Source organism: Stenella coeruleoalba (genome assembly GCF_951394435.1).
Source record: "Stenella coeruleoalba genome assembly, chromosome: 7".
In the NCBI taxonomy this organism is placed as follows: domain Eukaryota; kingdom Metazoa; phylum Chordata; class Mammalia; order Artiodactyla; family Delphinidae; genus Stenella; species Stenella coeruleoalba.
The window spans coordinates 37,051,473-37,075,643 of NC_137153.1; the positions used below are offsets into that span (position 1 = coordinate 37,051,473).

At 38.9% G+C, this 24,171-nt stretch overlaps 1 protein-coding gene across 6 annotated transcripts in view; it reads left to right on the plus strand.

Moving 5' to 3' along the window:
• FANCC (FA complementation group C) overlaps positions 1-24,171 on the plus strand; it is a 264,270-nt gene that overhangs the window by 63,321 nt on the left and 176,778 nt on the right. For 4 of the 6 annotated variants that reach the window (XM_079927798.1, XM_079927802.1, XM_079927799.1 and 1 more), the window contains one exon: positions 18,393-18,527. The exons of the other annotated variants lie outside the window; for them this stretch is intronic. The gene's annotated coding sequence lies outside the window, so the exon portion shown is untranslated. The remainder of the gene's footprint in view (positions 1-18,392; positions 18,528-24,171) is intronic. 6 annotated transcript variants of the gene reach the window in all.

Consider the following 24,171-nt stretch of genomic DNA (forward strand, 5'->3'; position numbering starts at 1 on the left):
TTAAGATGTTCATAAAAACGTGAACGAACTTTTTGGCCAACCTAATAAAAGAGCTATATAACTCTTGAGTACCTTAATGCACATGCTGATCATTTCCTCTTTGCTATTCTCGCCTTTGAAGAATCTGCACAGACTTTAGTACCTGTCGAACACCTATCTTTGTGGGATGAGCAGCTGACCCAATAGAAAACAATTTAGAGACTCCATTGGATGGATTGAGCCAATTAAATTTTCCTCCTGAGAATGGGGACCTTGAGATTCTGAGTTAATTGGTTGATGATGAATCCTTGGGCTGAAGGATCATATAGAGTTGTGACCACGTTTTGAACTACACCATAAAAGCCATGTGCAAGTCAGAGGCAACAAAAAAAGCAGAAGAAGCTAGTCTATAGTGAGAAGCTGTAGAGTGGAGCAGCTGTATAGAGACCCATGAGAGACGGTGGTAGGAGCTTCTAGTTCCAGTTCTCATTTGGTCCACCTAATCTTTGTTTTCTTTCCTTGTGTATCCATGATATCTTTTGTAGCCTTTTTGTAACCACCCCCCATTTGACTTGGGCTAGTTGTGTGAGTTTTTGTTTTGCAACTGAGATAGTGCTAGTAGAATCTAATATAAGAGAGTCTTGTATAATTAAAGTCTTGAAGACTCTTTGGGTTCTAAGACTCAAAAAAAGAAAGTCAAGGTCTTGTTATCAGTGCAAAATAAGTGTATGTCAGGTAGCCTTTAGTCAGTCAGTGTTTTCTTCACTTCTAGGCACTTATTAACTTATTCACTACCCTTCCCTTTTCTAGGCTAAAGAATGTCTGTATCATTTCATCTTTTCTCAAAAAAGAAAAAAGTTTTGTTGTTTTCTGACTCTCTATTCATCGCATTTTTCTTCAGTTCCTTCATAACCTTAGGTAGCATACTGGACTAGGTGCTAGGAGACCTGGATTCTGTTCTTGCTGGGACTCCAACCAGATGGATGGTCTAAGGAAGGTACTTCATTCCTCCTTCCCCTGTTACCTCTTCAGTGAAGTGAAAGGGTTGGGCTGGATCACTGATTTCCAACTTATAGCTCTTACATTCCTTAAAGGTAATATTAACAGGTTCCAGGGATTAGGATGTGGACATATATTCAATATTTTGGAATGGGAGAGTACCATTTAATTTACAATAGATGAGATGGCATGTTTGAACCATTTTTAAAACTTTTTGTTCCATATTCTTGACAAGGCATTAATGAAGAGGGTTAAGAAATCAATCTACTTACCAGGCATTTACTATAGATGAAATAGATATACCTTAATGACTTTAATTCATTTCTGTAAACTCAGTCACTAAGTGAAAAGCTAGTGAAGAAAAAACTACTTCTGTTAATTTTAATGGGAAAATTTATGAGGTGTTTCAACCTAACCTAAGATACCCAAACATTTTCCACAAATAGACAAATATATCATTGAGCAATGAAAACATTTTTATGTAAAAAGTAAACCATAATTTGAAAACAACTACAGTTTATACATAAAATATAAATAAAATGTTGCTTTCTTGCCTCAATAAATAAGAAAGAGGCATCTTGACAGACTGTGGGGATTGATGGAAGAGGGAAGGAGCCATTCTTTGGAAGATGGTAGAGTCAGGTGATGGGTTTTCAGGCATGTATTCAATATCAGGAGTGCTTAGTGATAATTTTTTTTCTTTGGGACTTTGACAGAAGAAACTTCTGATTGTGAAAACCGTTGGCATCAAAGAAGAAGTATCTTGGGGAACAAAAAAATAGCAAGATATAAGTTTGCTTCCGTTCTTGTAGTCTGCAATTTTTATACCTCTTTGTAGGATGCTGTTAGTTACCTGAGGCTGCTGTAACAAATGACTACAAATTTAGTGGCTGAAAGCAAGAGAAATGTATTATTCGTGTATAGTTCTGGAGGCCAGAAGTCTGCAATCTGGCAGGGCCGCTCTCCTGCTGGGGACACTAGAGGAGAATCTGGTCCTGGCTTCCGGTGTTGCCAGCTTGGCATTCCTGAGCTTGTGGCTACATCACTCCAATCTCTGCCTGTCTTTACGTTGCCTCCTCCTCTGTGTGTCTGTCTCAAACGCCCTCTCCCTCTCTCATAAGGATACATCTGATTACTTTTATGGCTTACTTTGATAATCCGTTATAAGTATTGATACTTCCTTTCAAGATCCTTAACTATCACATCTTTTGCCTTACAAGGTGAATATGAATTCACTCCTTCAAAGTAATAATTACAGGTCCCAGGGGGACCTTACATTTGAGAGGGCCGTCACCGTCATTTAGCCTACTGCAGATAAGGTGGCATATTTGAATGATTTTTAAAATCTTTTTGTACTGTGATATTCTTGACAAAAAACTGCTGTGTTGTATAAATTAGTGAGTGTTCTTTCTCTGAAATCATAATGTCGATATATTACCTTTGATGATTTATGTAGTGTGCTATGGGATGAAAAGGTCATATAATGAGGGGGGAAAAAAAGGAGTCATTGTCCAAAAAGTGGTATATCTTTTTAAGACCCCTAATGGCAGGAAGTCATCACCTGAAATCTGTGTTTGCCTACCACACTTCACCCTAAAGCTGGCTTCCGTGTGGTTGTGAGATGGCTCCCAGCAGCAACTAGAATTCTTATTTCCTTTACATCTGACAAAGAGAGAGTCTTTTTTCAGTAGCTCCTGAGTGAGAGAAGAGTGTTCTAGCATGGGTGAGGGAGTGACATTTTGGGCCAGATAATTATTGGTCTTGGGGGACTGTCCTGTGCATTATAGGATGTTTAACATCATCGCTGGCCTGTACTCACTAGGTTTCAGCAGCACACTCCTCCAGTTATGACAACCAAAAATATCTTCAAACATTGTCAAAGGTCCCCCTGTGAATCAAGATTGCCCCTGATTGAGAACCAATCAGAGCTATTCTTGTCTCACCAAAATCTGCTGGGTGGGAAATTTTGGGTCTTGTTAGGAAGGAGGAATGTGGAAAATGGGTGTTGGAGAGGTAACTGCAAATTTTCACTATACCTGAAATTCTAATGAGGACCAAAATTGGGTCAAATGTAGCAGACCTACTAAATTTTTTTTTAGGCCCTTGTTGGTATAGTCTAACATTATGGTCTTTTATATTGGACAAATAAAACCCAATATTATGCCTTTTTTTTTTAATTCTATGGGCCTGTGAATCACTTGTTGGGATTTTTTCTGCTTTACTTACGTCAACTAGTCAGTTGCTCTTTATCTTAGAATTTCATTACATCTAAGGCCTAGTAGAGGTTACACATACAATGGCTCATAAATAGAGTACCCCCATCAGACCAATAAAATGTAACAAAACTAAATGACTTACAAGCTAGAATTTATGTGAATTGTTCAAGTGAGCCTGGGTCAGGGTTTTTGTAATTGGCAATAACTAAGAGCTTCATGAAAGCCTGAAGGGCTACAGAAAGAACCCTGTTTTTGCCATGGCTTTAGTTTTATTCTGTTTGTATACAGCATAGCAGAAACGATGTCATACTCTGATATTAGGTAATAATATCCCATAAATTGTCTTTCCCTATGTATTTTCTTCTTTATTCTATTTTACTAGTATCTCATTTGGCCTCCAGCTTTGCTGGTCTAGAACTTCTGTGTTCATTTTTTTTTTTTTTTTTTTTTTGCGTTACGCGGGCCTCTCACAGTTGTGGCCTCTCCCATTGCGGAGCACAGGCTCCGGACGCGAAGGCTCAGCGGCCATGGCTCACGGGCCTAGCCTCTCCGCGGCATGTAGGATCTTCCCGGACCGGGGCAGGAACCCGCGTCCCCTGCATCGGCAGGCGGACTCTCAACCACTGCGCCACCAGGGAAGCCCCTTCTGTGTTCATTTTAAGCTCCTTGAGGGGAGGGGGAGACTATTGTAATCATCTTTAAATGAGTTTGGAAAACAAAACACAATTCCCTAATCTTAGTATTGTGCCTTGTATGGTTTAAAATTTGACTGAATAACTTGACATATTATCCTTTCCAGGCCCATTAGAACTACTATAGGTTCTCCCCTTGAGTTTTCTCTGCTTCTTGTAAAACAAGTAGGGGAAGAGTTCTAGAAGTAGCGGTATTCACTGAGATAGCTGAAGCTGGATAGGAGAGAAAGAGGACATTGACGGTAGCAAGACTCATTTTACTGTGGTTATTAAAGCAAAAATGATGAAAAAACATCAAGTTCAGATAGCAGCTAGTAATAACTAGAGCTGACAGTGAACCCTGCTGGCATCAGCTCCTTGCCTCACTTCTTTTGCTGTATAATGAGTCTTGGTCTGAAGTTGGTTGTCATACCATGATGGTGAACAAGGCATCCAAGAAAGTCCATGTTTGATGCTGCTGGCAGAAGCATGGTGGGCAAGGAAGAGAAATTTAAATCCAGACTGTCATTCCAGGGAGGACAAATCTCTTGTTGCTAGAAGTTGCTGGAAACATTTAAGGCTCTGCTTTTTCAGGGAGTTTCTTGGGGTTGTCTCTAAAATGAAAGACGGTCACTTCACTTTGTATCCACCAACTGTTAAGGGAAGAGGCAAAATTCTTGTGGGACTTCTGAATCAGCCTGGGTGTGCTGATCTGAGCTGCTTAATTCCCCATTGTCTCGGCAGGCTGTCCGGTCTCAGTGAGCTCACCCAGAGCTCCAGCAGCTTTCCTCTTGAGCCTTGTGACCCAGCAGATCCAGTGATGTGCAGGGTGCTTTCTGTTAGCTTTTGAGACTTTGTTTTTACAGTTAATATTTTAGTTTGTGTAGGTTTGTTTTTTGTTTTTGTTTTGTTTTGTTTTGTTTTGTTTTTTTGCGGTACACGGGCCTCTCACTGTTGTGGCCTCTCCCATTGCGGAGCACAGGCTCCGGACTCTCAGGCCCAGCGGCCATGGCTCACGGGCCTAGCCGCTCCGTGGCATGTGGGATCTTCCCGGACCGGGGCACGAACCCGTGTCCCCTGCGTCGGCAGGCGGACTCTCAACCACTGCTCCACCAGGGAAGCCCTATTTTGATTTTTAAATTGAAGTATAATTTACTTACAATGTTATATTAGTTTCAGGTGTACAACATAGTGATTTGATATTTTTGTACATTACAAAATGATCACCACAGTAAGTCCAGTTACCATCTGTCACCATACAGAGTTATAACAATATTACTGACTGTATTCACTGTGCTGTATATTACATCCCCATGACTTATTTATTTTATAAATGGAAGTTGGTAGTACCTCTTAGTCCCTTTCACCTGTATTGCCCATTTCACTTCTCCTCTGGCAACCACTGGTTTTTTCTATGTATCTATGAGTCTTTTTCTGTTTTGTTACGTTTGTTCATTTGTTTTTAAGATTCCACATGTAAGTGAAATCATATGTTATTTGTCTTTTTCTGTCTGACTTATTTCATTTAGCATAACACCTTCTGGATCCACCCACGTTGTCACAAATGGCAAGATTTCATACTTTTGTATGGCTAAGCAATATTCCATTGTGTGTGTGTGTTCATGTGTGTGTGTGTGACATCTTTATCCATTTATCTATTAGTGGACTTCTGGGTTGCTTCCATATCTTGACTATTGGAAATAAAACTGCAGTGAACACTGGTTTGCATATATCTTGTTGAATTAGTGTTTTTCTTTCCTTGGGATAAATACCCAGAAGTGGAATATCTGGACCATATGATAGTTTTATTTTTAATTTTTTGAGGAACCTCCATACTGTTTTCCGTAGTGGCTGTACCAATTTACATTCCCACCAACAGCGTACTAGGGTTCCTTTTTCTGCACATCTTTGCTAACGTTTATTCTCTGTTATTTTTTTGACAATAGCCATTTGACAGGTTTTGATTTGCATTTCCCTGATGATTAGTGATGCTGACTATCTTTTCATGTGCCTGATGCCTGTCTGTATGTCTTCTCTGGAAAAATGTCTATTCAGGTCCTCTGCTCATTTTTGCTCATTTTTGCTCATTTTTTAATTGGATTTTTTTTTTTTAACATATTGAGTGTATGAGTTTCTTATATGTTTTGGATATTAATCCCTTACTGGATATATCATTTGCAAATGTTTTCTTCCATTCAGTAGGTTGCCTTTTTGTTTCATTGGTAGTTTCCTTTGCTGTACAAAAGGTTTTTAGTTTGATGTGGTCTCCTTTGTTTATTTTTGCTTTTGTTGCCCTTGCCTGAGGAGACAGATCAAAAAAAATTCCTAAAGACCGATGTCAAAGAGCTTATTGCTTGTTTTCTTCTAGGAGTTTTATGGTTTCAGGTCTTAAATTTAAGTCTTTAATTCAGTTAAATATACTTATTTTGTTGGACTATTTTATAATTTTCATTTCATCTGAAATGAATTAGTGGTTTGATGGCTGACTTTTAGTTGCCTTTATTGGCATTAGATTTCTTCATGTACTTTAGAATTTTGGTTGAATGGCCTATTTTGAATGAGATATATTTTTTAATTGCTTTCATTCATTCATTTTCCACCTGTCTTTTTCCCTCTCTGCTCAGTCTTTTCTTGTTTAGCAATTTATAGTTGTCTCTGACTGGCTTCCACAGAGCCCCAGTCTAGAACTGCAGTGGTGTTTCAGTTACTTGGGCAATCACAGGCTGCTTCATTGAGTTCCTGGTCTCTGGCTGGTCTATGTTCTCCCTTCTCCCTAGGCCACAGCTCCATATGAGATAACCATCTTTCTTTCAGGAATGGAGGAACCCTCCTCCAGTTTCACCTCTGACCCTGCCTTCAAGTATGATGCTAGGTCTGAGTCTGTCCTTTGTGGGTTATGGTTAGCCACCAAATTGTGTAGGTCTCATGCTTCCAGTTTCAGTGCCTGTTTTTGGATCCTGAGCTTAGCGGGCTAAAGGCTTTAACTTTGAGGATTTACCTCACTGTGTTTCTGCCCTATATCAGTTTCACAGAAATGTTTATATTGTTTTTGAGCTTGCCTGCATCCTCTTGGTTTTCTCTTCTTGTTTCCTCTCTCGTTGCTGTGTTTGGAGTAGAGGGGATCCATCAAAGAGTGAATTTACTTGCCATCTTAACTGGAGGTCACGTGGGCTGAGGGTTTAAAGGAAACAAAGTCAGATATTTGGTTTTACATAGTACTAAAAGCTAACCACAAAAATGCTTTTCTGTGTGACTTCAGTGACCATTAGCATACATTTATTTAAACTCCTCCTTCAGAGGCTTGCAGCCCCAAAAAGATGCGTGGGATTAAGCAGGATGCCATAGTTCTCTACAAGGATTTCACCTTTTATTTTTTTATACATATATAAATTTATGTATTTATTTTTGGCTGCGTTGGGTCTTCGTCACTGCACTCGGGCTTTCTCTAGTTGCGGCGAGCAGGGGCTACTCTTCGTTGCACTGCATGGGCTTTTCATTGCGGTGGCTTCTCTTGTTGCGGAGCACGGGCCCTAGACGCAGGGGCTTCAGTAGTTGTGGCACGCAGGCTCAGTAGTTGTGGCTCGCAAGCTCTAGAGCACAGGCTCAGTAGTTGTGGCATATGGGCTTAGTTGCTCTACGGCATGTGGGATCTTTCCAGACCAGGGCCCGAACCCCTGCATTGGCAGGCGGAAGAGTCTTAACCACTGCGCCACCTGGGAAGTCCCTTATTTTTCATTTTCATGGTAATTTTAAGAATTCAGTTGTTTCCAAACACCTAACCGCTCACAGTTCTAACTGAATAGTGTCTTAAGATGTCAGTGCCTGCAGTTGTGCTTGTCTTGGCACCAAGTGGCACTTCTTTTAGATGCTGAAAACCGAACAGAGGTGAAAATGTAAACAATGTGTTTGAATGGGAGAGTGAGAGATTGCTGTTTCTTGCTGGGCGAGGTGCCCCTTCTTAATGCTCCCTGCAGCACCCTGTGTTTCCATCTCTCCCAGTCCTTCCCAGAAGGGATTATGTTTTATCTGTTTGCAGTTACTGATTTCCTCATTAGCCATGGGTTGCTTGAGAGCAGGTAACACTGACATCTTTTTTTTTTTTTTTTTTGCGGTACGCGGGCCTCTCACTGCTGTGGCCTCTCCCGTTGCGGAGCACAGGCTCTGGACGTGCAGGTTCAGCGGCCATGGCTCATGGACCCAGCCACTCCGCGGCATGTGGGATCTTCCCGGACCGGGGCACGAACCTGTGTCCCCTAAATTGGCAGGCAGACTCTCAACCACTGCGCAACCAGGGAAGCCCCTGCCATCTTTTTATTTGCAGTGTTTTTAGAGTTCCTGTCGTATGGTAGTTTTCCAATAAATGTGTGGGATTTTTTGTTTGTTTTTGTTTATTTAGTAATAAATTATGAGTAGAACTAAGGGTGGAAAGAGGCAGAAATAACTTGCAGCCAAGTAGGCAAAAAGATTTCTAATATTTTTATATCGAATGTGCTCCTCAGCCCATTTTTGTTATCTGGTCTCACCAAAAGCTCACAGTCTTACTGTCAGTTAAGTGAATTGAGGACAGGAATGCAAGGAAAGTAAGTAACCACTATTTCTAACAGAATGTATGTGGGAAGACTGGTATTTTTCAAGTCCCAATACTAGGTCTTTGGTTCTCTGATGCAGAACAAGGTCAGGGGTTTCTATCTGAGCAGCTTCAAAGGTAAACCACTCACGAAGGGATGCTTCTACTTGGAAGCCAGATCCAGGGAGCAGCTCTAGTTCCCATGTGGCTAGGGACATGGGTGGGAGAATGGAGTTCAGTAAATCCCCAGAAAGTTATCTGCTAAATTAAACTTCCCTAATTCTTGGCGAAGTTGAGTGAAGAATGTGTACACTCTGCACCTGGATTGCAGTTGCCTCCTCTGATTCCTTAGGCCCAGATTTTGTTTATGATTGGGGTTTGTTTGAAATTATCTGCAAATTTCAGGTCTGTGTTTTTGGTTAGAGTAGCTCAGAGGCCAGACACTCCTGACTCAACAGAGAAAAAGCCAGCTCCTCCTAGTGGACCTTTTCTTAAAACCTCATTGTTTTTAGGGGAAAAAAATATCACTTGTTTCTCTCATAAGTGCTTTATGGGAACAAGAATATTTTATTGTGAATTTTTTTAGAACGCTACAAACAAAAAGACAAATCGATCACTTCTACTTAAAGTAATGAAGCAAAGAAACATTAAAGTGAATTAGAAATACTGGTATCAGGTTTTCAGTAAGGAAGAGGAGGAATATTGTCAAGTTTAAGCATAGTTGAGCATAAATTTCTTAACTTTATATTTGATTATATTTATGGAGGTTTTAAGTAGTTTCAGACAAGGCCATTGTGCCCCTAGTTAGTGACATTGATTGGAGGCTAGGTGTTTGATTTGTCTCTTTTCCTTCTTCCATAAACAGTGTGTTTTCTAGCATTCTGTCCATAAATCTCTGTTTGGTGCTTATTTCATGGGAGAAGTGACTTCAGTTGACTCGTGCTCAGGGGAAATGAGGAAAAATAAAAACCAGTGCTTTTTATCAGGTTGCCACTTTGAGTAGGTTATGGTCTGTATTTGGCATGTGTAGACTTACCTCTCATACCTCTGGCTTGGAGATTGTGCAGACTAAAAGGAAGCAATTTCTAACTCTCTTGGCCCCCCTGACAGGTACAGTATGCAGCCATTTTTGATACTATGAGGTTTATAATGAGCGTTGTTTTAAATGTTGACAATCTGGGAGCTACACAGCGTTCTTTCAACACAAAATCAGTCAAAATTTTATCTTAGTCTCTCCTTTACAACAGCCTTAGTGGATTTGTTTGTTTACTTATTTATTTATTCACACATTTGTTCAACAAATATTTATTGAGCTTCTACTGTGTGCCAGCTACGTACACAATGGTGGTTTTCAGAATGTGTTCAGCAAACTAGGTTCTGAGGAGATATGCCAGCTAGGACACATTTGACTGTAAGAAAACCCAATGAAAGGTGACTTAAGCCAAAAGGAAAATTTTCAGGATTGGCTCCTTCATTCCCTCAGCTGTGCTAGTGAGAAGACCCCGGGTCCATCTTTCTGCTTTGCTATTTGCAGCATGTTGGCCAGTCCCCTCAGGCTTACTTATTGCTTGATTCCCAAGGTAACTACTGCTGTTATTTTGTGTCACATGAAGACTACAGTGTCTAATATGGAAAAAAGTGAATTTATTTAAGATTGAGAAAGACTCTCAATAATCCTCCAGCTGAAGTTCTTATTGTCCAGAGTTGCATAACATTGCCCATTCCTACATTCCTACAGTTAGTCGGAAGACAAATGGAAATACCGTGACTGGTCTGCACCAGCCATTCTCAAAATGTGGCATTGGGTATCTCTGAGACTCTTTCAGGAGATTCACAAGAGCAAAACTATTTTCATAATAATGCTAAAACATCGTTTGTGTTTTTTACTAGTCTAATTTTCTCACTAGTCTACAGTGGAGTTGTTAAGAGGTTACATGATATATGATGACGTCATTGCTCTGGCAACTAATAGAATATATTCTTGGGTTTTAAATTTTCTCAGTTTTAATTTCTAACGTGGTAAATATTGATAAATATAACTTACTTAAACAAAAGCTGTCAGTAATGTCCTCAATAACGTGTATGAGTATAAAGGGGGCCTGAGAATAAAATGTTTGAGATCCACTGGTCTTCATTAATCAAGATTCACCCCTGGCATTTGGGAAGATCCCAGCCTCCCCCAAGACTCAGAGGCTGTGAGATTCCTGGACAAAACTGATTCTGTTAACAAAGAAGCAGTAGAGGAGTTAGGCTGTTGGATGGGCAACCAGCAGTGTTTACAGAACTATTATGAGGAGGGGCTTTGGCAGGGAGGGCATGGCTCAGACCCAGGGTGTGCTCCAGGTCCTGCCTCTGCTTTGGCTGGAGCCACTCCACCCAGGTCCATCCTTTCTTTTTTAATTGTGGTAAAATATACATACCATAAAATTTACTATTTTAACCATTATTTAAAAGTGTATAGTTAAGTGGCATTATTACATTCACATTCTTGTGCAACCATCACCACCGTTCATCTCCAGAACTTTTTCATTTTCCCAACGGAAACTTTTTACCCATTAAACAATATATCCCCACCTCCTCCATTTCTCCCAGCCCCTGACAACCACCATTGTATTTTCTGCCTCTGAGTTTGACCATTCTAGGTATCTCCTATCTGTGGAGTCATACAGTATTTGTCCTTTTGTGTCTGGCTTATTCCTCTTAGCATAACGTTTTCAAGGTTCATCCATGTATCAGAATTTCCTTCCTTTTTATGACTGAGTAATATTCCACTGTCTGCATATATTCATTGTGTTTATCCATCCGTTGATGAACATTTGGGTTGTTTCTACCTTTTGGCTACTGTGAATGCTGCTATGAATATGGGGAAACAAATTATCTGTTTGAGTCCCTACTTTCTTTTTTTTTTAAATTAATTTATTTATTTTTGGCTGCGTTGGGTCTTCGTTGCTGTGTACGGGCTTTCTCTAGTTGCGGTGAGTGGGCGCTACTCTTCGTTATGGCATGCAGGCTTCTCATGGTGGTGGCCTTTCTTGTTGCAGAGCACGGGCTCTAGGGCACACGGGCTTCAGTAGTTGTGGCTTGTGGGCCCTAGAGCTCAGTCTCAGTAGTTGTGGCACACGGGCTTAGTTGCTCCACGGCATGTGGGATCTTCCCAGACCAGGGCTCAAACCCATGTCCCTTGCATTGGCAGGTGGATTCTTAATCACTGTGCCACTAGGGAAGCCCAACTTTCAATTATTTGGGGTATGTACATAGAAGTGTATCATATGATAATTCAATGTTTAATTATTTTAAAGGAAACACCATACCATTTTCCACAGTAGCTACACTCTTTTGCATTCCCACCAGCAGTTGAGGTTCCAGTTTCTCCACATCCTCACCAACACTTGCTATTTTTTGTGTTTTTTGATGATAGCCAGCCAAATGGGTATAAAGTATCTCATTGTGGTTTGCTTTGCATTTCCCTAATGATTAGTGATGTTGAACTTCTTTTTATGTGTTTATTGGCCATTTGTATATCTTTGGAGAGATGTCTGTTCAAGCCCTTTTCCCATTTTTAAAAAACTGGGTCATTTGTTTTTTTATCATTGAGTTATAGTTCTTTGTATATTCTGGATATTAATCCCTTATCAGATATATGATTTGCATGGGTCTGTCCATTTTGTATGTAGAACTTTAACACAAGATTTCATTTTGCTAAATGATTTTTAAAAGAGCTTTAAAGCTCTATATCACTGTTATTTTCACATTTGTCATCCTGGGTGTTACACACTGCACTGGTTTAGAAGGTATAGATGGTAGGACCTTGGTAATTACTTCAGTGCTCATGATTAATTTACAATAACTGCTTTAGAATTTCTCACACTATTCAAAATGTGGCACTGGCTACTCTTATTTGCACACGTGGTTTTATAGATTACCTCATATTTGCCATGAAAGAAAACGATGATTAAGGCTAAATGATTTTTAAAATATTTTTTCTTTCATCCATGGCAGTTGTATCCTTTGACAGAACTTTAAAGGTACCAGATTCTTCATCATATCAGCTGAGTAGGGATTCTTTTTAGACTTTTCAGAAAATCTTTAAAAGGTTGAGTTCTAAGATGTTTCTAGATGGAACCACCATTTGAGATGTGAAAGTGTCATTCAACCAACAGTAATGCAAATGGAGGACCAGAATATCACAGGTTAAATTATAGAATGTTTATTTTTCCATCCTGAAACCTAGTAACTTAGGAGGGGAAATAATGTCATATAATGTTAAGCAAGAGGCTGAAATTGCTCATGTCGTTACTGGTCACTGGTCCTAGCACTGTGGTAGACTGGACATACTGTGCAGCCCTACTTGTGGCTCTTTGAAGTTGGGGCTGCTGAAATGCTCAGGTGTTAACATAGAACTTTAGGAACCCACTTTGCTTTCTGAAAGATAATTTGAGAACCACTGGCCTAGGGCTGTCCCATGCCAGGTTCTTAAACCTCTTGATTTCTAAATTAAGGGAAATGTTTTTGTTTTTAATGAATTAGGACGCTTTGTTCCAGCCTGTCTCCCAATTGTTTCTTCACTTTTTGTCATCTTTCTTCAGACAGTACGTTAAGTGTTTTGATGCTTTTATTTCCTTCTTCTACTCTAATGAATTGTGCCTGGTGAAATCCATATACCTTGTGTCGACATGTCTCTGAAGCTTTTGAATATATCCTTTTCCTAAAGAATAGAAGTCAACCAAAATGGGGGAATTTTTTAGCCCTGAAGTATTACTTCTCTCTCACCTGCTGTACTTTGAGTCTGAGTATGAACCCTCATAGACATTGAGGTTATTGAGGGTATGCAATAGTGTATCTTTGTGCCATGTGATTTGAGTTCATAGAATAGTACTTGGCAAGCAACAAAGTAACTTTTGACCAATTTATAGATGAGAGGGAAAGGGCAAATGCAGTGATCCCAACCTGACACCATTTTGACCCTGTCTCTTTTGGGTATCTCAGGTGTTTGCTGGACCCCAGAGCTGGTTTTCCTTGCCACTTTACTCTTCCCCCTCCCACCTCCTGCTTTCCTCTGATCAGCAGGAAACAGGGACATGAACAAGCACATGGGAATCTTTCACAGGACAGCCATTTCCATTCAGGTGTCTAGGTCTCTCTGCTCATAGGACTTTCCCTTTAGTTCACTCTTCATAAGAATTTATGAAGGTCATTTTATTTTCTTTTGGATATATATACTGAGGAGACTAGCAATTCTGTTATTTTTAGTCTCTATGTAGAGAAGGTGAAATCATGGTTTGATTCCTTAGGAACCTGTGTAAATGTGCTAAAAGAGAAATATTCAAGAAATGAAAAAGGGGATTTCCTTCTGACTTTCCATGCCCTTTGCTTTTGCTACATTAGTATACATTAGTATATATATGTGTGTATGTGTGTGTGTGCGCGCGCACAAAATACTTGTTAAAATCTTGAGTTTTGAGGAAATATGTCATTGAACGTCCACCTTTCTTTTATGCTCTTAAGTAAAAGATGCTAAACAATATTTCTTTAGTTGTTTGTATGAAATGAATATAGGCATAGACGTCCATGTGAGGGCATATACACTCAGTGGGATCATAAGAAAGCCAAGGATTTACATTCAGTGCAGTATCAAGGATTTTGGTACCAATCAAAAGATGTGGTATCAATCAAAAGTATAGTTAGTTCTCAGTTGTGTAGTAAGTGTGCAGATTAACTGGTATAAAAAAATCAGTGCATTTGTGAAAAAAGTTGAAATCACTATGAATCTGAAGAATCACCCCCATTTTACAAGGCATACATTTCTCTTTTTGTTTTTGAGATACATGGACACTGCCTCATACATGAGCACAGACCATCTCATGCTCTCACCAGTTATCCTCCCCTGCGTGGTAGATTGGATGTCTCTCCGTTCCTGTGGCAATGGCCCTCATAGGGCAAAGCAGTAGCCATATAGCTAAGGGTAGGCAGATGGAGGGAGAAGGCTGTGGATTTTCTCTTCCGCAGAGCCAGGATTGGGAAAATGGGGACATTTTGAGGACAGGAATGAAGAAGAGGGAGCAAGCGCTGGAACTGTATCCCTGGCCAATTCTAGTGGTTTTAATTTTTTCAAACAGAGAACTCAACTAAAAAATAGAAAATGCAGACTATTTTAGCAATTTAAAACCTTTTATTATGTTCATCAAGTACCTTACGTCTTGATTCGCATTTACAAACTATACTATGTTTTCTTTTTTTTCCTTACCTTTGGGGTGATATCTGTATGGCAAATATGTAGCTAGAAGTTAAAACAATTTTTCTATAGTTGTGGAAATAATACATGTAGAAAAGTACATAAACATGATTTACACTTTAATAAATTATTAAAATGTTAATATATATGTAACTGCCATCCAGGTCAATAAATAGAATATTGCCAGCATCCTGAAAGCCTTTCTCACATACCCTCCCAATAATACTGCTTCCTTTCCTCTAAATGTAGCAGGTTTCCTGGCTTTTTTGGGGTAATCACTACAGTTTAGTTTTACCTGTTTTTGAACATTATATAAATGAATCATACCTTATATATTCTTATGGGTTGGTTTCTTTCTCTCAGCCAGTGATTGTCAGTTCATCTCTATGACTGTAGTAGTAGTTTCTACATTTTTATTGCTCCATAGTATTCCCTTGTATGAATATTTTATTTATTCTACTCTTGATTGGCATATAGGTTGTTTTCAATTTAGGTCTATTATGAATAATACTGCTACGAGCATTCTACTAGTGTACATAAACACATAAGCTTAGAGTGTGCTTTGAGGGAAAACTTGTAATTCATGGATTTTTGTCTGATTATCCTATGATTTACCGAGAGAAGTGTGTGAAAATTTCCTGCTATGATTGGAATTTATTATTTTTCATTGTAGTTATGTTAATTTTTGTGTTATATTTTAAGCTTTATATGTTGTTCTACATTCCCATGTTATTGTGTACATGTAAACTTGAATTGTCACGTATTCCTGGTAAATTAAACATTTTATCATTATGAAGTGATTCTCTTTACCTCTAATAATGCTTTTTGCCCTAAAGTGTATTTAAATTGAAACTATTTGATTTTCTTTTTTTAACATCTTTATTGGAATATAATTGCTTTTCAATGTTGTGTTAGTTTCTGCTGTATAACAAAGTGAATCAGTTCTATGTATACATATATCCCCATATCCCCTCCTGCTTGCGCCTCCCTCCCACCCTCTCTATTTGATTCTTTTGGTTAGGTTAACATGGCATTTTTTTCCTTATTCTTCTTTTAGCCTCTCTGGTATCCCTATATCCTTGTGTTTTAGATGTATCTTTTGTAACAACATTTAGCTTTTTAAAAAATTCAAAACTGATAATCTTTGGTTTTTACTTGTGGAATTTAATCTATTTGCATATTATATAATTACTGATATATTTGAGTTTAAATCTACCATCTTATTGTGTGCTTTTTATTTATTTTGTCTATTCTATATTCCTTTTCTCTCCAGTCTTGCCCTTTTGGGGGTTAAGTGTTTTTTACTATGAATTTTTCTCCTCTGATAACTTGGAGATTCTATACTGTCTTTTATTCTTCCATTAGTGGATAGCCTAGAAATTATGGTATGCTTTTTTCGATTATTAAAGTCGAATGTTAACATTTTTATCCTCCTTTTCCTGGAAAATGCAAGGACTTTAGAACTCTTTAAGTCTGTCATTCTCCTGGCATATGTACTATTGTTTTTTTTTTTTTTTTTTGTAATGCCCTAAAATGATATTACACAATCATAACATTCAGCTAACATACTTTAAAAGATGGGCTATTAGGGATTCATTCTTAAATAATTCTATGAAATTCACATTTTCTAAGACATGCAGTTAGGATCCATTTTATATTCATTACAGTGTTAACACATTGCTTTAAAAATTTTTGTAAGATTATAAAATAAATACTATTAAGTACTATTGTACTATTGTTTTTTATATTTTAATTTCAGTATATATATGAATAAAACGCCAATAATACTATTCTTATTTTATATCATAAGTGTTAATTTAAAATTTCACATGTATTTATCATTTTTTATTATTTCTTCTGACATCTCTAGACTTCCATCTGGAATCATTTTCCATCTGCCTGAAGAGCGTCCTTTAGAGCAGGTTTACTGGTGACAGATTCTTTCAGTGTGTCAAAAGAACTTTATTTTACCTTTATTCCTGAAGAGTATTTTAGCTTGGTGTAGTATTCTAGGTTGGTCCTTTCTTCCTTTCATTGCATTGAAGATAGGTTTTCTAGCTTTTTCACACTGTATTTCTGTGTATCTTATCCATTCTTCTGTATTTTTCCATTGTTTTTACTTTCCATGTTGAATTCTGGATAGTTTCTTCTAATATATCTTCCAAGTTTATCAAATCCCTTTTCAACTGTGTTTAAGTAGCTGTTAAACCCATCTGTTGAATTCTTAATTTCAGTTTTTTTTTAGTTCTAGAATTCCTGCTTTTTTTGTTTGTTTGTTTTTCATCTACAGGGTCATTTTTTTATAGTTTTCAGTTCCTTGATGAAATTTTGGCTTTCATCTTCACAAGGGACCCTCTTAGTTACTTTATAGTTTTTGTCTATTTTTTTTTTTTTTTGCGGTACGCAGGCCTCTCACTGTTGTGGCCTCTCCCTTTGTGGAGCACAGGCTCTGGACGCGCAGGCTCAGCGGCCATGGCTCATGGGCCCAGCCGCTCCGCGGCATGTGGGATCTTACTGGACTGGGGCACGAACCTGTGTCCCCTGCATCGGCAGGCGGACTCTCAACTACTGTGCCACCAGGAATTTGTCTAGTTTTTGAACTATCTTGAGTACCTCTCTGTTTTGGGGTTTTTTGTTGTTGTTGTTCTTGTCCGTTGTTTTTGGGTTCTTGTTCATGTGTTCTTTTCTTCCTGTGTGCCTGTCTTTAATTATTTAATTTTGTTGGATTTGAAAAATTATTTTCAGAAATAACTAGAAAGGTATGATGATGTTATTTTTCTCCAGAGAGGAATTTTGTTTGCATCTTGCAGGTGCCTAGCAGCACTAGCAACCTGGGGCCACCTTAATTCAGTTTCAGTTTCATAGTTAGGCTGTAGTCTGTATGCAGGCTGGTTTACTTCTGGGTCACCCATACTCTCAGGGTGGACCTCTGTGGGTGCAGTCCTCAATGTGGGGTGGTTTACGAGGACCTCACTTTGACAGGCCTGGCCTCCTACTTTTACTCTCTAGCAAGGCTGTCAAAATTGCTGCTTTGTCTTTAAACTACCTCTTCAGGATCAGAAAAGCCTCCCTAGGCCTGTGCCACCTTATGTGCCAAGATCTTTCTCTGAAAATTCCACACTATCCTGCTGTTTCTTTGGTGATTTTTGAATTACGTTTTTATATTTCATGTAGCTTTATAGAATAACTTTCAGCAGGAAGGTTGGTCTCAACTATATAGTCTGAAATAGAACTGAAATTGGGTGCAATTTTTTTTTTTTTTTTTTTTTTTGCGGTACGCGGGCCTCTCACTGTTGTGGCCTCTCCCGTTGCGGAGCACAGGCTCCGGATAAGCAGACCCAGCAGCCATGGCTCATGGGCCCAGCTGCTCCACGGCATGTGGGATCCTCCCCGACTGGGGCACGAACCCACGTCCCCTGCATCGGCAGGCGGAGTCTCAACCACTGCGCCACCAGGGAAGCCCTGGGTGCAATTTTAAAGAAAGTATGTTTGCATTAAATATAGTCTGTATCATACTTTTTTTTACCTCACCTATCCTGGTTAATCAAGAGAACTTATTATAGACTTTACCTCCAGCTATTTTAGAGTGGCTAGAAAAGCCAGATAAAACGTATTTGGAAGATACTGGAGAACTATGAAGGTACTCATGACTCAAAGGGTTAAGATCTTGGGATGAAGGGAGGTGCAAAGTTCTGAGCAGACATTTTACAGCAGCTTTTCAACCTCAGGGCATTTGTCATTTCTTGAGAAGCTGGGAGAGACCAAGAACCTAGAAGAGGGCCTGTACTACTAAAAGTGAGAGAAGTTAGCAGAACTTTTGGCAGTTTCACAGGATTGGAGAGACATACATTGGAGTTCCAAAGGTAAGATTGTTAACCTGACTACCTAAAAATGTAAAACTTCTATACATCAGGAAACATCATAAAAGCAGGAGAATGGATAAAATAAGAAAAATCACTATTTTTCAGCCTCTAATGGACCTAAAATGATCATCAGAAGATCCTAAAACCATTAGAGAAAAGGTGGTGGTGAACTTTATAATGGATGGATTTGTTTGACAATACCTGAAACCACTGATCAGTTTCAACATTATGATACATGAGACAACCAGATATTATATGTGACTTCTGATTTGATTCAAAGAACACAACACCACAAATGAAGTATTCTTGCAAAAGAACTAACCCTGAATCTAATGAAACCTCTAGGTCTAGCTATCCGTTTGCAAGCAATATAGAAGAGAGAGCAAAACATGTTAAAGACCACCACAAGAAATGCTAAATGCACAAGTGTGAAAGATTCTATAGGTCAAATGTGTTGGGTTTTCCCGGGGATAAATGATATGAAGAGGTTAAAAACAAATAAAAGAGGGGTACTTGTTACAGATTAGAGAAGGCTTGTTTTTACATCATTTTGTTACAGATTAAAGGAGAAATATCAATATTGACTACATTCAATGTGTGGATCTTGTTTGGATCCGAATATAAACGATCCAAATATAAAGGGAAGTTTTTAAGAAATTTGAACATAGAAGAGGTATTAGATGATAGCATTGTTGGCTTTATTGGCTATGAAAGAGATATTATAGTTAAGTTTCTTCTAAGTCTTTATGAAAAAGAGACACAGGGCTTCCCTGGTGGCGCAGTGGTTGAGAGTCCGCCTGCCGATGCAGGGGACACGGGTTCGTGCCCCAGTCCGGGAAGATCCCACATGCCGCGGAGCGGCTGGGCCTGTGAGCCATGGCCGCTGTGCCTGCATGTCCGGAGACTGTGCTCCACAACGGGAGAGGGCACAACAGTGAGAGGCCCGCATACCACACACACACAAAAAAAAGAGAGACACAAATCAAGATACTTTGAGTAAAGTGATATGGTATCTGTGATTTGCTTTAAAAATGGAAAATCTTGATAATTGTTTGAACTGTTTAAAGGGTACATAGGATTCATTTGGCTGTTTACTTCTTTTTTTGAATACTAAAAAATACTTACTGAACAGTACCAAAAAAAAAATAAAAAAAGAAAGAAAGAAAGAAAACATCATAAACAGAATTTCACTTGTGCCACACAGTTTGTGTTTTAAGTGAGATCATCAGAAAGTACTCCTTAATGGGTGAAAGTCTACAGTTTATGTCAGATAAAAAGGACATAAACTCATTTTATTTTGTATAGTGTATTCCTTAGCTGTTAGTTTTATCTGTTAGACTTGTGTAACTCTTCCACTTCTGAGGAGGCAAACCAGTCTCATTAAAACTACACGGAAAGGAAGGGCAGTTCTTCAGAGCATAAGTGGGGTGTGTATACAGTTGTCCCTTGATATCTGCAGGGGGGTTATTCCAGGACCCTGCAGATACCAAAATCCATAGATACTCAATTCCCTTATATAAAGTGGCATAGTATTTGCATATAACCTACCCACATTCTCCCATATAGTTTACATCATTTCTAGATTACTTAGAATACCTAATACAATGTAAATGCTGTGTAAATAGTTGTAAATACAAGGTAAATGCTTTGTAAATAGTAGCGGGTGCATGGCAAATTTTTTGGAACCTTCTGAAATTAAAAAAAATTTCCATCCACAGATGCAGAACCTGTGGATAGGGAGCGCTGACTGTATATTAAAAGAACAGGAAAAGGGTGTTAGGCGGGCAAAAACAACAGATATGCCCACTGTCTCTTCTTGGCTACTCAAGACATTCAAACCTATTGCTTTCCATACAAAGAATTTTTAAAACACTTTCCACTAACATAATTTAGCTTTCTCTTCCTTCCAAAAAGGGAGGTAATTCAAAGTAATGCCTGGTTAATGCATCTAGCTTCAAGTCCAGAGGTTCTGGATAATGTCAGTTCCTTTTCCCATCTTTGTTATTATCTGTAAATTATAGATTTTAGCAAATTTATCTACTAATAATATACTTTATATATGCAGTAGTAGGAGAGGGGAAAATGAAAGAGAAGGGAATTTTTAAAAATTATGTGACATAGCAAGCAAGACATATACAGATAGCATCCAAAAACCTCACTTATGCATTTTGACCAAGCAGGCATAATTTGCACATGATGATAGAGTGCTGCTGGGTACACCCAGCTTTGTGGCTTGGAAGATCAGTCCAGTCACTGAGTCCTGCCATAAGGTTTTTCCAGAATCCAGATCTTCCACACAGGCTTTAAAGAGTGTAGGATCTGCTGGGTCGTAGCTGAGTGGCAGAGCACTTCAGTATGGACAGATAAGCTGTATAGTGATTATTCCTCTGGGCCTACCCGTATTTCCTCCTTGCCAGGCAAGTGGGTAGAAGCAGATAAATGGTCTAAAACCCCTGTAGTATATGTTACCTTCAGAATCCCAGAGGTATCAGCCAAGCATTTTGCTTCTTAGCAGGTGTAAGGTATAGCACTTATCATTCACTTTCTTTTTTGTTTGTTTATTATTATTAATTTTGAGTCAGTAACTAGTACACATAGCATTAAATTGAAAAGTTGCAAAAAGGTGTACAGTAAAAGTACAGGAAAGGACATTTCCTTTCCTGCACTTATCATCCATCTACTTAGGTCTCCACAATGGAGGCCACCACTGGTACTAGATTCTTGTGTATCTTCATTTTAAAGGGCATATCCTGACCGGACCACAGACCATTGGATTACAAGAAACTTCCTGAAGTGGCAGGCCCTGTATGTTCATGGGATTTATATCCCACCATATGGAATACAAACAAGGCACCCGTATCTTCCTACTTTGATCAGCCTGATATCTTCAATATGGTAGACCAGTGTAATGTGCTATATCCAGAATTGATATCTTTGATTCAGGTGAAAGTCAACTGCTTTCTCATGTCCTCAGTTTATCCCCATGGAGAAATGCATTTACCAGCTTCCTAACTGTATTCTAGGTGCAAAGGGTGGTATTCATTTGCCCCAGTTAGGATTCATATCTAAAAGTACACCTTGAGTTGGAGTCACCATTTGATTACGTTTATGACAGCCTAATATCACTGACTAAGACCCATTGGCCCCTCAGCTGAGGAGTGAGGTTCTCTGCAAGTCATCAGATGTGTGACTTCTTTTTCTTTTTTTTTGATAGTCAAGTGGTTTCACTTGGCCATTCCTACTAGCAGAGTGTAATGATTCAGGACCCCTGTGTGAGGGTGATGCCTCATTGATCTGTATTACCTTCTTCCATGGACTTCTGGTTTCCAGTTCCCTAATAGGAACAGAAGTTTCACTGTCATTTTACCTGACTTGGCCCAGTAGCACTTCTAAATTCCCCTCCTTTCTCCAAAGGTCTGTTGTCTGCAGCCCACTATCTGGTATCAGTTTGTATCCGATACTGTATAACATCAGACTATATCAGTTTGTGTTCTTTTATTGAAAATCACAGAAACCAATAGTGGTTAATTTAAGCAAAAAAAAAAAAAAAATTATTAGACGGCCCCTGGGTAGCTGACAGAATTAAAGAGAAAGCTGAAAAGTCATACCTTGTTAAGGAGATGGCATAGGGATCTAGACTAAGAGAATCTTTGAATGACTTAGTTCCACCTTTATGGCAGTCTGCTCAAGATTCGGATTCCCAGTAGAGAGTCTAGTTTGCCTACTTTGAATCATCATCTCACCCCTTGACTGATGGCATAGGTACCTTGATTAATGGACCTGCCAAGACTTGGGGAATATAGGGGAGATACTTTCCTAAAGGAAAAGTAAGGTGTTATAACTAAAAATGGAGGAGGAATGGTAAACAGGCAAAACCAACAGATGGCCATTCCAGAGTGTGCAGATTAGGTCAGCATTTCTCAGTAGGGACATCGTTGGCCTTTGGGGGAAGACCATTTTCCTTTTTGAGCTGCTGTCCCAGTGCATTGCAGTGTGTTCAGCATCCTTGGCTCTTGGACAGTAAATGCCAGCAGCACCTCCACTGCTACCATCACAACCAGGGTACCACCTGTTTCACAACCACTATCATCTCCCTACTCCCACTGACCCCACTCCCCAGATAGGCTGTGAAATAGAGCGTCCAGGACCAGTGTACTGCATGATCCCTAAAGCTTTTTCCATTTAAAACAATCAGATGCATTTCCATTGCTAAACTGAAGGTTGTTTGTAATTTTGTTAAAATAAAATAGTTTCTTGTCTCTTCTATCAAAAAGTTCTTCAATTTGATGTTCCCAAATATCTAAACTGACTTACATATAGAGCCATATGAAACATGTTAGAAATTCATCAGTTTGTTTCTTCAGTTTATTTCTTTGTTTAAGGGCACGGACTTTAGAGCTTAAGTCTTTGAATTCAAATTCCACAACCATAGCTTTGCTACTTACTAACAGTTACTTCCTTTGGCTTTTACATAATCTTTCTTTGGGCAATTGCATAATCTCTCTGTGCTTCTGTAAAATGAGGATAGTAGTACATACCCATTTCATAGGGTTGTTGTGAGGATCAAATTAGCTAGTATGCATAAGGTTTTAATATATTGCCAAGAGCATAGTAATTATATGAATATGTAAGCTATTACTATATTTATAAAATGGGATATTAATAATTAAGTTTTACATAGATAACATAAAAATACCTTTAAAATTTCTTTTTGGGGGGAGTTACCTTTTAAAAATTAAATTGCTCTACCTGGAAAAGCATTTTGTTATAACATTTAGCTTAGAACTATACTTTGAAAAATATTTCCTCATTCAACATTTATTATTTCCCAGGCCTGGGCTAAATTCAGGGAAGACAGAGAATGCATGTACCAGTAGAGGCAATAATAACTGAGTGAACAAATAAATGCCCAGGGTAGTTAACCGGTGTGCTCAGAGCTGTGGAGGCATCAGCAGAAAGGCCTGGAAGGAGGGTTTGGTGTGTTGGTAAACAGATGAAAGGCCTGGAGTGGACTCTGGTCAGCTGGGGAGAGGCAACATAGGACATAGGATGGTGTGCTGGAGCTATGTTTTACAAGGCCTTGGAGACTCTGGTAAGGAGCCGGTATCTTTTCTGCAGGGGGTTGAGATTTCCTCCCAAGGAACGTATTGAAGGGGGTTTTGAGCAGGAGTGTACTAGGTCTGATTTACATTTGGGAAAGTTGTTTTTGTTGACAGTGTAGAAAATGAACTGGAGATGAATAGGTGGGACCAGATAGAAGACTCTAGGGAAGAAATGGACAGGAATGGGATGGGATGGCAGTAGTGGAAATGGAAAGAAGTGAATGAGGTCAAATGAAATCACATATGTTTATTTTAGAGGTAGAATTCACAGGTATTGGTGGTGGCTTGGACAAAGAAGATAGAGAAAGAGGAACCAGGCATCTAGACTTTTGGCTATGTATGTGCCATTTGACAGTATGCATATTTCCCTGTATAATTAAACTTCTAAAAAATTTTATGGGACTTTTCAAAACTAAATTTTTAGTACTATTTTAAAACATTCATCTTCCTGGTCTAGATTTTTTTTGCACTGCAGCAAACTTGTACAGTCTTCCTATTTTTTTTTCTTATTTTCCTGTTTAGTAATGAAAACCTCCATTGTT